The 15656-nt window shown below is 41.3% G+C and overlaps 1 long non-coding RNA gene across 1 annotated transcript; it reads right to left on the bottom strand.

Annotated features, from left to right (window-relative positions):
- Positions 1 to 4003: 4003 nt before the first annotated feature.
- On the bottom strand, positions 4004 to 13795 carry LOC125909393 (uncharacterized). Its single transcript, XR_007453675.1, has 2 exons — positions 13459 to 13795; positions 4004 to 10363 (listed from the first exon to the last, which is right to left on the bottom strand). It is a non-coding gene; the product is annotated as an uncharacterized LOC125909393 (long non-coding RNA).
- Positions 13796 to 15656: the final 1861 nt, after the last annotated feature.

Here is a 15656-nt window from a genome sequence, read left to right as displayed (position 1 = left end):
TATATACACCCAATATTGCAAACAAGTCAGTTTTCAAATTGACTTATAGATTCAATTCAATCTAGTTTTGGTTTTTGTTTATTTTGTTTTCCTGGTTGGTGGCTCAATAAACTGTTTCTAAAATTTCTATGAAAAAACAAAGGGCCAAGAATAGTTAGGACATTCATGAAGAAAAAGAATAAAGTAGGAATCTTGTATTAAATATCAAGGCTTATAACTAAGCTATATTCATGAGCCCAAATGGTACCTGTACAGAAACAGACAAAAACAGACTGACAAATGGGAACAGAGAACTTAGAAACAGACCACATATATATGCAAACTTGATTTATGTCAGAAGTGATAAAAATGGATCAGTGGGTTAAGAGCCTTTTGATAAATGGTGCTGAAAAAATTGTTCATCCAAATAGTTAGATATGGAGCCTGGCTGGCGCAGTCTGTATAGCATGCAATTTTTTTTAATGTTTATTTATTTTTGAGAGAGAGACAGAGACAGAGAGCAAGCAGGGGAGGGGCAGAGAGAGAGGGAGACACAGAATCCAAAGCAGGCTCCAGGCTCTGAGCTATCAGCACATAGCCTGATGCGGGGCTTGAACCCACGAACTGTGAGACCATGACCTGAGCCGAAGTCGGATGCTTAACTGGCTGAGCCACCCAGGCGCCCCTGTATAGCATTCAACTCTTAATCTTGAGGCTGTGAGTTCGAGCTCGACATTGGGTATAGAGATTACTTAAAAATAAAATATATTTTTAAAAAAACCAAATAGATATGAAATTGGAAATCAATGTGTCATCATCAGCCACACCTAAAACTGTGGACATTGTATGATGCAGAAATTCCACTCCTAGGTACACCTGCTGAAAAGATTTGCACATTTTCACCAGAGTTTATGTAGAAGAATGTTCACAGCATTTTACACATAAGGAAAAGATAAGGGGGAAAATCCAAATGTCCACTAAGAAGAGAATCCACAAGTCACTTGTAATATATTCACACTATAGACATACACTAGAGAAAATTAATGCATGCAGCTCTATGAATCAAAACTTCTAAACATTAACCGGAAAAAGTATCCAAATAGTTTATACAACATGATTTCATCTATATTGAGTTAATAAACACATAAAACAATATATAATTTAGGAAAACTTACATCTGTGCTTAAAATATAAAAATAAGGGGAGTGATAAATCATCAAATATCTCAAATGCCATGATGAGTGGAGGTAGGGGACTGGTTTATGCAGGGCAAGTCATGAAATCAGGTAAAGCACTTCAAATACAGTGGTGATATTCTGTTTCTTGGTTGGGTGGTAGGTCTAGAACTTTTTTAAATTGTTGCTTCTATACTTTAAACATATTAACATTCCTTCACATGCATTAAATTCAATATTTAATAAAATTGTTGCATACACATTGTAGGGTCAGGATGGACCCCAATTCAAATCTGATTGAAACGTGGACACAGACACCAAGAAGGTATGAAAAGATTTATTAATCATATAATAAGGCTTTCTGGGGAGAACAGGGTCGTTCCCAAGCAGGCCCAAAAATGGCTTGAGAGAGCAGGAAAAGATCGGCGTAAGCCTTTTATGGTGACTAGGAAAGGTGACTAGAAAAAGGGTTCCCATGCCTGCTGTGACGTTCCACAGGAACAAAGGAAAGATCACTTTGGCTTTCTTATCAGTTTGTCCATGTGTGGGACAGGTGGTGAAGAAGGAGAGGGGAGGTTTAAAAGATGTCAGTTAAACATTAAAAAATGGAGTTACACTCTTTATAACAAAAAATATTTTAAACAAAACTGTAACCAAAGGAAACAAAAGGGATATTTGCAACTTTAACAAAGGAAACAAAAGGGATATTTGCCATTTTGGAAGTAACAGATCTGTGTTGGAAGGGATATTACCTCTCCCTTCTAGATACCACTTCTCCCATTCTTCTCCCAGGAATATCCCACTAGAGGAAACAACTATGGTCAAACAAACTTTGTAGAAAATTTAAATTCTTTACTATTCCACAGAAGAAACTCAGTAGCAAGAGGAATTATTATAGTAACATAAACTTAGATATCAAGTCTTGTGGAGTGAAAAGAATGAGAATTGCTCATGATGTTTAAAAGTTCTTGAGATTATGCAGTATTATAAGTATCAGCTGGGCCTCTCTGGTACCTGAGCTGAGCCCAAAAGGAACCATTTGCCATGGTAGTGGAATCACCACCATGGTAGTGAAGAAATTCTGCAACTCTTAACCCACTAATTGCAAACGAGTACCAAGCTTGAAGCCTTCTCCCCAAGTAAAGTATTTCCTTCCTACTGAAAAGATATAGACAATGAATTATAAGTACATCAATTTTTGAGACACCTACTGGGTACAGCTGCAGACATAAAGACGAAAAAGATGTAATCTATGCTCTTTAGGGGCTCACAGTTTCTTGTATTACTTTTGTGCCCTAAGGTGTGAAAATGTAGACTTACAGAAAACCTACGGCCAGATTGATGGCTCAAATGATAAAATAATTCATCAGATTGCTTTCAACGTACTTCAATACTAAGGAATACACGAGAACCATTACAAATTGTACCTACTGCATGATGAATGCTCGCAGAAGGAAATATACATGCTTAAGAAAATTCTTAATAAACAGGTTGGGAGTGAATGATAAGACCCTGAGAACACAGATCAGTGGAGCTAAAGGTGAAGGAACAGATAGCTAAATTTCTCTGCATTTGTAACGATGAAAAATGTGGGATGGGCAGAGAACAAGAGGAGAGTAAATTTAAACGGGAAATGTTTGAGAAGCTTTCAGGAACAGAACTGTATACCCTGAAATTGTAAGCTGTGGGCACAAATGAAATGCAAATCCCTCCATTTCCCCCATCTTTGGTACAGCGTTCTACACACCCACACACACCCATAAAACTTTTGAGTAGGGCTCTGTTGGGCAGAAAGAAAGAAGGGCCAAACATCTGGTTTCATCTACAGTATCAGGTGAGCACAATTACAATATTGTAAAAATACTTATGGGCCAAGTGGTATCCTAAGCTCTCTACATACACTAATATATTTAAGAGTTCTATAGTAACTTATTTAATGATGCTCAAGGCAAACCTATAAGGTAAGCAGTAATATTTTTACCATTTCCTAAGTGAGACATCAAAAGCACAGAGAAGTTAAGTAATTTGCCCGAGGTCGTAGCAGCAGCTAAGAGACAAAACTGGCTCTGGGTGGCAGCAACATGGAGAGCAGGTATCCAAATCCTAACCAGAGTTGGAGCATAACAAGCCAGCTCCCCCGCAACAGGAATGTTGGGAGAGCTGGCCGACTGAGGACCACAGATGTGCAGAGGAGAAGGTGAGAGGAGACAGACTCAAGATGACCACCGGACAGAAGTGCAGAGCAAAGGCCCCATGAGCCCAGCAGTCTACACTGATGTCCCCCAGAACAGAGGGCAAGTCCTGACAATGTGTACCATGGCCCTGTCCTTTTGGGAACACCTGAGAGGCATGACTGAGGAAAGCCTAAGGTCCTACCATTTACCAGATGGGGCTGTTGAAGACCAAGAAGCAAACCGAACAAACTTCTCAGATGATCTCTACCCAGGGCCCTTAACCACGGTGTCCTCCAGTACATTGTATGCTCCCGGTGCATAAATGTATAAATATATGTGCGTACATTTAATATCATTTCTTTCCACGTAAGACATATGCCTTAACTCCTTTCTTGGGTGTTAGTTTCCTTTTAGATTCCTTTCATGTCCACACTTTTGTCTCCAAGCAAGTGACTTGGGTATTTTGCTGAAAATCTTTCAGCAAAGATCACCATTTTTCTAAGACAGCTTTCATTTCTGTTTAATTTCTATCCTGGTGGCCACCAGTCTCTCAACTTCACCTTCTCCAAATTATTACTGCCCCTTTCGCCCTACACATTCAGTGAATTTTCTGATTCTGAAATCTTCAAGGGTTTCCACTGCCAATGTGAAAAAGGTTTATGACCTTAACCAACTTAGTCTTCTCTCTCTAATTACCACTCCATTCTCTACCTCCCTTAACTGCAAAATACTTCTCAGAAGTTTTCCACATTAGCTGTTTTCACTTCCTTACTTCCCATTCTCTCTTCAATCCACTCTAAGTCACCCTTATCTCTATTCCTCCTTGGAAATGACTTTCGTAAACCCTGACAACCTTCACACAGCCAAACTCAATAATCAGTTCTCTATTCTCTTCTCACATAAAGTCTCAAGCATCTGGCACAGGTGGATACTGTCTTCTTGAAAAATTTTCTTCCCTTGCGTTCTATGTATGATGCCATTTCAGGATAAAACCTGTACGGGTTTTGGTTTTACTCTGATTTTTTTTTACCAAGCCTCCTTTGAAGCATATACTCATTTGTCTTCTATCCTCTTCATACTTCCACCTTCTTAAGAATATTGATCTTGCCTTATATTTCAACATAATCAGCTGCTGCTTACTAATACAAACATGCAAATACCAAGACCTCAGAAAGTTTCCTCTAACACAACAGACTGTGGTGGCTCTGTGGCTTAGTTAGACCTGTTATCTTTCCTGAGTATCTGCTCAGTTGTCCTGAAAGTAACACTACCCCTTTTCAAGGTTAAATTCCCAGAACTGATCACTTCCTCCTCTGTGCTTCCTATGTCATGCTCTTATGACTCTCAAAGCCCCCAAACCCTCCATTTCTCTCACTGGCCTATAGATCTGCCTTTATCCACAGATTAGAATTTGAGAGTTCCTTGCAGGCATACAATGTGTCTCTGTGTGTGTGTGTGTGTGTGTGTGTTTCTGATAATTTGCTCAGTGCCCACGACTCAACAGCCATCCAAATAATTGATGGAAAACACTTGGATGAAATGAACCAGGCCAGGAGGAGCAATAAGAGAAGTTGATGGTTGTTACAGAAGCCTGCGAAACAGGAGAGCTGGCTGGTCACCCTGCCCTGGCTTGCCTACAGTGAACATAAGCTTGTTCATGAGCTTTGAGTCTCTGGCTGTTACAGGCACCTCTGGGGTGGGGAAATGTGCTCCTCAGAGGCCTCACACAGTTCCCATCCACATCCTCTCCTCATTTGGCTGAAGAAAAAGCGCTGAGGCAAAAAGGCTTGAGTTGAGTCTCAGATTCACCATCAACTAGGAGGACATTTCAGAGCCACAAAAGCCCATCTGTCAGATGTAAATGACTGTCCGGTTTCAAAAGGCCATTGTAAAGCTCAAATGAAGACTCAGCTGACTGTGCACTCTTACTCACAGTTTATTTCCAGATCCTACAGAGTGCCTAGGATATAAATGGTGCTCAGTAACGTTTGTTAAACCAACAAAATGAGATCAACCTGTTCTGTCTTCTATTTCCCCCATACTGGTGACCAGCACAACTCAGAAATCTTGGAACCTCACTCACTGAAGTTTCACGCTCTTTGTCAATGCCACTTCTAATCTGTCATCCTATCTGGTTAGTTTCATGTTCTGCTCCAGCTCTATATGCCTCAGTTAGCATCCTCACCCTTCCTCATGTGTTTTTCATTCTACTGATAATAGATTTTTTGGCTGATGCTAGTTTTTTACTGCTATGAAGTATGCGGCGATGAACAATCTCATGCACATATCTTGATGCACAGGCACACGTTTCTGTTTCCAAATTGACTGTGCCAATTTATACCCCATCAGCAGTGTGTGAGATTTTTAGTTATTCCACATCCTTGCCAATTCCTACCATTTTCCTCTTTTAAAAAAATATTTTAGCCATTCTGCTACATGTGTAGTGGTATCTCATTGTGGTTTTAATTTGCATTTCTTTCTCTGATTAATGAGGCTGAGCCCTTTTCACATTTGTATTGGCAATTTGGATATCCTCCTTTGTGAAAGCTTTGTCCTTCTACTTTTGATTCATAATTCATAAGTCCATTTTATATTATGGACACAAGCCCTTTATTGACTTTATGTGTAGCAAATATCTTCTCCCAGTTTAAAGCTTGTCTTTTCTCTTTCTTAAAATTATCTTTTGATGAACCTAAGTTCTTCATTTTGGTATTACCCAATTTATCAATATTTTCCTTTATAGTAAATTGTTTTATATCCTATTTAATAATTATTTTTCTGGGGGCACCTAGGTGTTTCAGCCAGTTAAGCACCGGACTCTTGATTTCAGCTCAGGTCTCGATCTCACAGTTTGTGGGTTCAAGCCCCATGTAGGGCTCTGTGCTGACAGTGCAAAGCTTGCTTGGGATTCTCTCTCTCTCTCTGCCTCTCCCCACCTCGCATATGCGCTGACTCTCTCTCAAAAATAAATACACTTAAAACATTATTTTTCTGCTCTTAACTAATATATTATCTAATATTACCTAAAATTTTAATAATCCCTTACATGGAGATGTATAGCTAATGAAATACTGATTTTATGTGGTAATAGGATAGGAATCTTTTTTTTTTTTTTTTGGCACGTGCACATTTCTTTGTCCTAGCACTATATACCTAGAAGTTCTTCCTTTACCTTGTGTTTTTAATTGTTTTCATAAATCAGGTATTGATATGTATGGGTCTTCTCCCTGTAATCTGCATTATTTTTTGACCTTGGCTATTTGTCTATCCTTGCACATATACCTTAATTACCGTCTTGGGCAAATCTCAGCCCTGTGAATTTCCATCATAAACTTTAGAATCATCTTCTCAAATTTCACAAAATAGTTGCTGGGAATGTCACCAGTGTACATTGAATTTATAGATCATGCTGGATTGAGATATCTATATGATTTCGAATCCTATAATCCATGAAATGGTAGGTACATCATACATTTATTTTAGGTCACTTTTTAGCCTCAATAATATTTTCTATTTTAGTTCTTGAATGCCTTTTATTTGATGCAAAATACTGGCTATTTTTATGCTAATATATATGGTATTCTTTCCAAAACTAACTTTCATTTTTTTACCCTGGTATATAGAACACAATTGATTTTAGTCTTTTGATCTTGAAATGCAAACTTGTTAAACTCATTAATTCTAAAAACTCATTTGTGGAGCTTTTTGGGTTTTCACACAATCACATTCAAATAATGACACTTAAAATTTTCTTTCCGATCTGTTAACAATTATTTTCATTTTCTTGCTTTACTGGATTGGCTAGGACTTCCAGTACATTGTTGAATATAAGTGGTAGGGATAGTGTGGGAATCCCTGATCTAATCTCAAAGGGAATGACTGCAACATTTCGCCATTAAGCCTGACATTTGTTGTAGGTTTTCTTATAATCTGGCATCAGAAGAAAAAATTTTCCCCTCCATTTTTAGTACTATTGGTAGCTAGACAACCTAAAGATATTCCCTCACTGTTTTTATAGTTATTTTCCTTATCATTGGTTTTCAGCAAATTGTTTGTGATATGCACTTAGGACTATTACTGCTATTACTATTCTGGATGTAGTTTGTAACAATTCTTGAATTTGCAGCTTGATATCTTTCATGAGATTCGGCAAATTCTTAACCATTAGTTTTTTCAAACGTAGCTTCTGCCCCATTCATTTTGGACTTGCTTTCCAGAACTTCGGTTATGAATAGGGAAAGGGTTAACATTAGGCGAGGAGAGATAAGGGAGCCTCAGGGAAGCAGACTGCAGGTTCAAGTGGGAGGCTGAAGAAGCAGCATATTCCAGACCTGTCTGGGCTAGGCGCCATGAGTGGAGCCTCACAAACTCTCTGATAAGGTCAGGGACAAAAATCCTTGACGGCTACCCAGTCAGGACCTCTCTCACTCTCGAGAGCTTTATACTTTCCCTCGATAAACTCTTATCGCTTTGTTCACTCTCTGTTGTCTGCGAGATTCATTCTTCCACTCCTTCCACTCGCCTTTAACGGTTATATGTAGATTAGACATTCTCGTGGCATCTTCTTTGTATTTTACCTTCTCATCACTATTTTTCATCATTTTGGGTCTCCATGTTTTATTCAGGATATTTTTTTCAGAACTTTCTTTCAGTTCGGTAATTCTCTGTTCAGTTGTGCTCTGTTTCTCATTATTTTACCCACTAAGTTTTAAGTATTTGTTATTATTTTTTCATATTACAGTATCTTTTGGCTCTTTTTCAAATCTACTACGTCTTTGATAGTTCCAGTTCTCTGCCAAAATTAAAAATCTTGACTTTTATCATCTTAAATCTATTAACACAGTTTTCTAAGTCTCTGGCTGGTAACTCCAACAGCTAGAGTCCTCGTGAACCTAATATTTGTTGTTTCTGCTGGTTCTTGTTTATGTTATATGTTACCTTGTCTCTTGTGTGCCTAGTTATTTCTTTTCAAATTTTATCTAACATTACATTTCCAAAATTAGAATTAATCTGTGACCTAACAGTGTTAAAATTCTCCAGAAAGAATTTCACTTTTTCTTTTCCCGCCAGTGGCTAGAGGCAACAGTAATCCAAAATACCTTGATCCAAATTCAGGGACTGAGATAATGTGTGTGTGTGTGTGTGTGTGTGTGTGTGTGTGTGTGTGTGTCTGTGTGTGTGTTTAAGTTTATTTATTTTTGAAAGAGAAAGCGTGAGCGAGGGGCAGAGAAAGAGGGAGACAGAGAATTCCAAGCAGGCTCTGTGCTGTCAGCGTAGAGTCGGATGCTTAGCTGACTGAGCCACCCAGGCACCCTGAGATAATGTTTTTTAAATTTTTTATTTATTTTTATTTTTTTAACGTATATTTATAATTTATAAGAGAGAGAGAGTCAGAGTATGAGCGGGAGAGGGGCAGAGAGAGACAGAAAGAGAGAGACACACACACAGAATCTGAAGCAGGCTCCAGGCTCTGAACTGTCCATACAGAACCCAACCCAGGGCTCGAACCCACCAACTGCGAGATCATGACCTGAGCCAAAGTCGGATGCTTAACCGACTGAGCCACCCAGGCGCCCCTGTGGAGCTTTTATAAGGGCACTGATCCCATTCATGAGGGCTCCACCCTCATGACCTAACCACCTCCCAAAGGCCCCACCTCCAAAGACCATGATCACATGAGGATTAGGTTTCAACGTGAATTTGGGGGGGGAGATACGAACATTCAGCCTATGGCAGAAATACTCCCACGGGAAAAACAACACCAAATTCCATACTCAGCTCTCTGGATTCCTTTCTTCTCTCCATTCACAGCCTGATAATCCTTTATCTTATTATATCTTGTATGCCTCAAGTAGATTTTCTATTGTAAAATCGACCTAGATTTTCTGGTTTTCTCAGAGTTTGATCTGAATTACCTGGTCTATCACTATTGACTGTGGAAGCCCTGTAGTTATTTCTTTAGTTGTCGGTTTTCCCCCACTCCACTGTAAATTCCTTGGTCATTTCTGCAGCACCAGATCCTGTCAGCTAGCAGATGCTTTATAAACGTTTATATCAGTCTAGGTTACTGCTTTCAAGTGTGAAACAGATTCTTAGTGATCTAAGCTGCTCGCACAATCTGGGAAGGTCAGAGAGCCAACCACAGTCACTCTGAGGCCAGAACAAACCTGGCTCCACAGATGGTCCAGGGCAGATATGGGCGTTGCTGCTGACAGGCCCAGGCACTGCAGACTGTATCACAGATCTCACTCACCAACACTGGATTCTGGGCACCGGTATTACAGTATTGCTGCTGCTAAACAGGAAGACCCGCAGGGAAATGGATGGAAATAGAGAGTGGGGAAAGCTGAGGAAGGGAGGGCAAGACAAGGGCATGACGTTTTGGAGAAACCTGGCTTTGTCAAGGAATTGACAAGAAATTCGATCTCTTTTCAAACACTGAGCTAGAAATCCTGTAGAACTGGAAAGTAGAGGTTTACTGATGCCAAAGTGAATTATACCATTTCCAAAGACTGAGCAGATGATACAAATGACTAAAAGGACCCAGAAAGATAGATTCCACTGTGACCACCCCAGCCCTCCTCTTCCTTGCTCTGTAATGCCCTGCTTGAGAAGACCATGATCTGTTTCACATATTCTTCTTTTCCAAAGTCCCCATACCCCTTACCATGGTCTGAGCAATTTAAATTCCACTGCTTTTCAAAAGGATTTCTTCAAAAAATAAAAATAAAAATAAATAATAATAAAAGGATTTCTTCAGAAACTGCTATGTGAGCCAAGGGTCCCAACAACCTCTATGTCAGTGCCTTTCAAGTAGATTAGACTTGTTAATAAAAATTATTATATTTCTCACCTGCTTCAATACAGCTATCATAATAAGAGTGTTTCTTCAGAAGCACAGGACTCTGCAGGGACTATCCTCTGGTTTTCAGCCATCCTGCCCACAGGGCATTCATTCCAAAAAGGAAGGAGTAACTCTCAAGAGGCCTAGGATGGTCTGAATTTGCCATAAAGAACTCCTTTTTGTTGTTGTTGCTGAGAGACAAAGAGAGAGAGAGAATATGAATCTCATGGAGTCGTAGGCTCCATGCTTAGGGAGGCCCGACATGGGGCTTGACCCTGAGATCATGGCCTGAGCCAAAATCAAGAGTAAGACACTCAACCAACTGAACGACCCAGGTACCCCAAGGACTTTTTTTTTTTTTAATACACTTCGCTATTTGCCAAAAGATCTGTGAGCAATAAGAAATGAGGGAAATATCCGTTATCCCAAAGCCAGGAGACCACTTCATCTCATTGCTTAACTGAGTTTTATGAGGTTCCTAGGCAGTCTGGTATCTTCTTTTCCCGTTTAAAGTCCTTCTATAATTGTCTGCTATATTATGTCCGGGGACTTTAGTTGTTCAGAGGGAGTACTAGGGGACACTCACGCTCCGTCTTGGTCAGAAGTAGAAGTCCTCTCCCCCTGTACTTTTAAATTTTTTTTTTTTTAATTTTTTTTTTCAACGTTTTTAATTTATTTTTGGGACAGAGAGAGACAGAGCATGAACGGGGGAGGGGCAGAGAGAGAGGGAGACACAGAATCGGAAACAGGCTCCAGGCTCCGAGCCATCAGCCCAGAGCCTGACGCGGGGCTCGAACTCACAGACCGCGAGATCGTGACCTGGCTGAAGTCGGACGCTTAACCGACTGCGCCACCCAGGCGCCCCTAAATTTTTTTTTTTTTTAACGTTTATTTATTTTTGAGACAGAACATGAACGGGGGAGGGGCAGAGAGAGAGGGAGACACAGAATCGGAAGCAGGCTCCAGGCTCTGGGCCATCAGCCCAGAGCCCGACTCGGGGCTCGAACTCACGGACCGTGAGATCGTGACCTGAGCCGAAGCCAGACGCCCAACCAGCTGAGCCACTCAGGTGCTCCGTCCCCCATGTATTTTTAAAGTGATATCATCCTAACACATAGATATAAATAAACAAAGGCCAAAGCTTTCTTTTAGATAAATAAACTACCTCCTTTTTTCGTTTCTTCAAAATTACAAATAACACTGTAAAGAACATCTGATAAATATTTACTTTGCAGAGGCGGAAATGTGAGGTCAAAAGGCATACCCATTTTAAATTTTGATAAATGTATCAAATTCATCTCAAATTTATTAATACCAACAGTGAATGCACATATTTGTAGACATCTTCACTAATCATTTCACTAATTATACATTATCAAATGTTTTAATCTTTGACAATCCAACACATAGAAAATACTATTTAAATTCTCACTGACTCGTATTTCATTAAGTTTGAAAAGAATTTAAGTGTCCAGTGGTACCTCGTGGATAAGTTTTATCTCATTATTTAACAATTTAAAAAGGTTTTTTTAAATGTTTATTTATTTTTGAGAGAGAGAGAGAGAGCACGAGCAAGGGAGGGGCAGAGAGAGAGGGGGAGGGGGGAAGACACAGAATCGGAAGTAGGCTCCAGGCTCTGAGCTGTCAGCACAGAGCCCAACATGGGACTCAAACCCATTAACTGCTAGTTCATGACCTGAGCTGAAGTCAGACGCTCAACCGACTGAGCCACCCAGGTGCTCCTTAACTATTTTAGTGAGATGATGTATATGATGATGTATATGTAAAAGCTTATCATTTGCTTTTCAAACATATTTAAGATGTCTTATTTTTTTAATGGAAGATTATGATGATAATGTTGATCCTTATTTGTGAGATATTTCTACCTTTTTTCCTGTCACACTTAGATAGGACTTCCCCAAAACAATAAAAATATTCTTGTGGTAAGAAGGATGATCCCCCACCACTCCCAAAGATATCCACATTCTAATCACTGGAAATTGTGCATATATTTTCCTACACAGCAAAAAGGAATTAAGGTTGCGGATAGAACTAATGCAGCTAACAGGTTGGCTACAGATGAGAAAATACTAGATTTAGAAAGTAGCAGGTCACTGATGATCTCAGCAAGGGAAACTGAGGAACAGAGAAGAAGCTGAAGCACCAAAATCCGTATGTTTTCAAGAGCATTATCTGAGAAGGAAAGGAGAAAATTATTAGTGTGTCCCTGGTACTTTAAAACCCTCTTCTGAATGTTGTTCCATAAAGATTAGCAACATTTATCAGAGGATATAATCTACCTTGAAGATGTTATAGTAATTATGGGCTTTATGTAATAACATGCTGCTCTTTACATAATATTACTACAAGGAAAAGTGGATGCATGACTTGAGTTCATTCCAGTAATTTTGCTATGTTATGAGCACATATTTTCTGTCTGCCTGACTCCAACTATGCCAACAGGTTAATTAGTATATTTGACACACAACCAAAGATTTTATAATTTTATAATCCTTCCCAAACGCACACCATGTTGGGTTTACAATTAAATGGCCTTTGTCCACGGCCTAATTAGTATAATTGGACTTAACTCCGATTGGAAGGCCTACCTTGCCGCCCACGGCTTTATCCAAATTATTGTGTTTATGGACAAGGCGGCCACGGAAAACAACCTGCACAAGGTCACGCCGCAAATCAAAGGAGAGGTGTGGATTCCAACTGAGGTCTAACTGGTTCCAAGGCCTAATCGTTCCATCGTTATACCAACGTCAACTTGCACTCCCTGGAGCAATGGAACAAAGTCCTCATTCTCAGGGCACTCGGTGTAGAAGGGAACCCAGAACACAAAAGAGTATCATGTGAGCAGTACTGGCACAAAGAACAACACAGCCATCGCTTTGGGAATCCCTACCATTTGGCAGACGTTGGGCTGAACGCTTCATACATCGTTTGGTCAGCTACGTGAAATACGAATCAAGTCCATTTCACAAACCAGGAGACTGACGCAGGGAGAGGCCGAAAATCACACAATTATTAAGCAACCGCATCGAGTCCCCCGTGACCGCAGTCCGCAGGCTTGGCAAGTACCCACACCGGGGTTAAAATCTGGCTCTGACGTACGTTAATTTTGTTACCTCCGGCAAGGGTCGCCCTCGACGCGGGCTGCCTTAAAACCCCCACTCCCCGGACCATCCCTCGAGCGCCAGGGTCCGGCTCTTCCGCCCGCTGCGACACCCGTTCCCTGCACCCGCCCGCCCACCTCTTCCTCACGTCTCTCTGCTCTCACCTCGCCACCTCCATCACCAACAAGGGGCCTCGCACCAGCGCGTGTGCAAACACGACCGAGCCGTCCGACGCGGGCCCAGCGCGCCTCCCGGATCTCAGCAGCTCGGGCTCCCCCGCGACGAGGACGCCGTACACCGCCAGGCTGGCCCGCAGCCGCCGAGCTCGCCGTCCTCTCTGGCCCGACCCCCGCCAGGCAAAAGCAATCGATCCCTCGCCACAAACTGGCGCCTCCGCCCGGAAATGGAAGCGGCCACGCTTTGGTTCCGGCGCCTTGGCCCGCAATTGGGATTTACAGACCGGAATTGGGTTCGCTGTCGCGTTCAAACTGATCTGGAAAGGATACTTAACATACCCCAGACTAATTCTTAGAACACTCCCTTGCACATAGCCTCCGTGGATACTTGTGGGATGGAGAGCTTGCCGGCTTCATTTAAAAAGTAAAAATTTTTAAGTGCTATGAAAGGTTAGATCGAATGGTAATCCGTGTAGTATCTTGCTATCATTGAGCTTTCGGTGGTAGTGCTTTTACTGCCAGATGGCCTGTAATCCAGTCACCTATGAGTGTCTGTTTTCTCCTTCAGTGACCCTCCAGCACACCCTTCTGTGGGTCATCGGAAGGCTAACGGAACAGAGATGAGAAGATACCAAGGCTGGCAGTCCAACAGGCACACGAACATGTGCTTTCGGTAGCTTAGGAAGCAGCCCCCACGTGTCCCATTTGCCAGGGTGTCAGAGAAAGTCTCACCTATCAAGTACTATTTGAGATGACATAATAGAGCGCAAGTGGCACGGAATAACATTACCCACGCTATCCCTGAAATCTTCCCATCTGTCCTTGCTTCTGTTTTGCCACTGAAATGTCCCTGGTTTAACCCTTTATCTTCCCACATATTAAAGTAGCCCTTGAGGGGCGCCTGGGTGGCGCAGTCGGTTAAGCATCCGACTTCAGCCAGGTCACGATCTCTCGGTCTGTGAGTTCGAGCCCCGCGTCAGGCTCTGGGCTGATGGCTCGGAGCCTGGAGCCTGTTTCCGATTCTGTGTCTCCCTCTCTCTCTGCCCCTCCCCCGTTCATGCTCTGTCTCTCTCTGTCCCAAAAATAAATAAAAACGTTGAAAAAAAAAATTAAAAAAAAAAAAAAAAGTAGCCCTTGAGTGGTCACCAGAGGAGAAAGTCCTGAACTCCTGCTTTTAGGGCTGCTCCAGTAACACTCATGTTCACAGGACTGCAGGGTCAAATATGGGGTGGGGGAGAGGAAAGAAACTTCATTGTGATTTTCAAGTCCATCTTTGACAATGCTGAAAGTTATTTAAGATACAAAAGATGGTGGGATTCTTCTGCCCTTGCCTGCAGTGTTCATTCTGATTTTCTTAGCAAGGAATATCAATCAAGCCTTTTGTACTACAACTTTGAGGTCAAAGGCTGCCTTCCTGCCTGTATCCCCTATTTACTCCGTACTCCGTCTAGAGGAGACAGCATTCCCTGAGTATTCTGCGAACTTCCACAACTACAAAGTGCACCTCCAGGGAAACCAGGTTCAGGAAGCCTCTAGACGACACAGGCAGTGTTGAATTAATCCCTCCTCAGCACCTGGGACTCCTATATATCACAAAGTACTCATCACAGTCTATTATTTTTAATGTATAAAGAGTGCCTTCACTATACAGCTGAACTTTGAACAACACGGGGGCTAGGGGTGCTGACCCCATGTAGTTGAAAATCTGCATGTAACTTTTGCCACCCCTCCCCCACAAAAAACCTGAACTATCAATAGCCTACTGTTGACTGGAAGCCTTACCAAGAACATAAAGTCAATTAACGCATATTTTATATGTGTATTATATACTGCATTCTTACAATAAAGAAAATGTTAAGAAAATCATGAGAAAATATTTACAGTACTGTACTGTAAGAAATCAGCATAGAAGTGGACCCACACAGTTCAAACCCATATTGTTCAAGGATCAACGCACGTAAGGATATAAGGAACATGAAAAGAGGAGAGTACTACTGTTTGAATCTCCAACATCTATACAAGTCTCTAGTGTATGGCAAGTGCTCAATAACTGTTCAATGAACGAATGATGATGTAAGTGATTTTAATAAAAGTCTTCTCTGCCGGTCCCTTTATCAAGTTGGTGCTGTGAAGGAGTTCTGTGGCACACTTCGTTCGTTCAAAAACACTTTCTCCCCTGGTTTGAT

The sequence above is a fragment of the Panthera uncia genome, assembly GCF_023721935.1.
Source record: "Panthera uncia isolate 11264 chromosome B3 unlocalized genomic scaffold, Puncia_PCG_1.0 HiC_scaffold_1, whole genome shotgun sequence".
In the NCBI taxonomy this organism is placed as follows: Eukaryota; Metazoa; Chordata; class Mammalia; order Carnivora; family Felidae; genus Panthera; species Panthera uncia.
The sequence above is the reverse complement of the archived record's forward strand: the minus strand, read 5'-3'. Positions and strand labels throughout refer to the sequence as shown.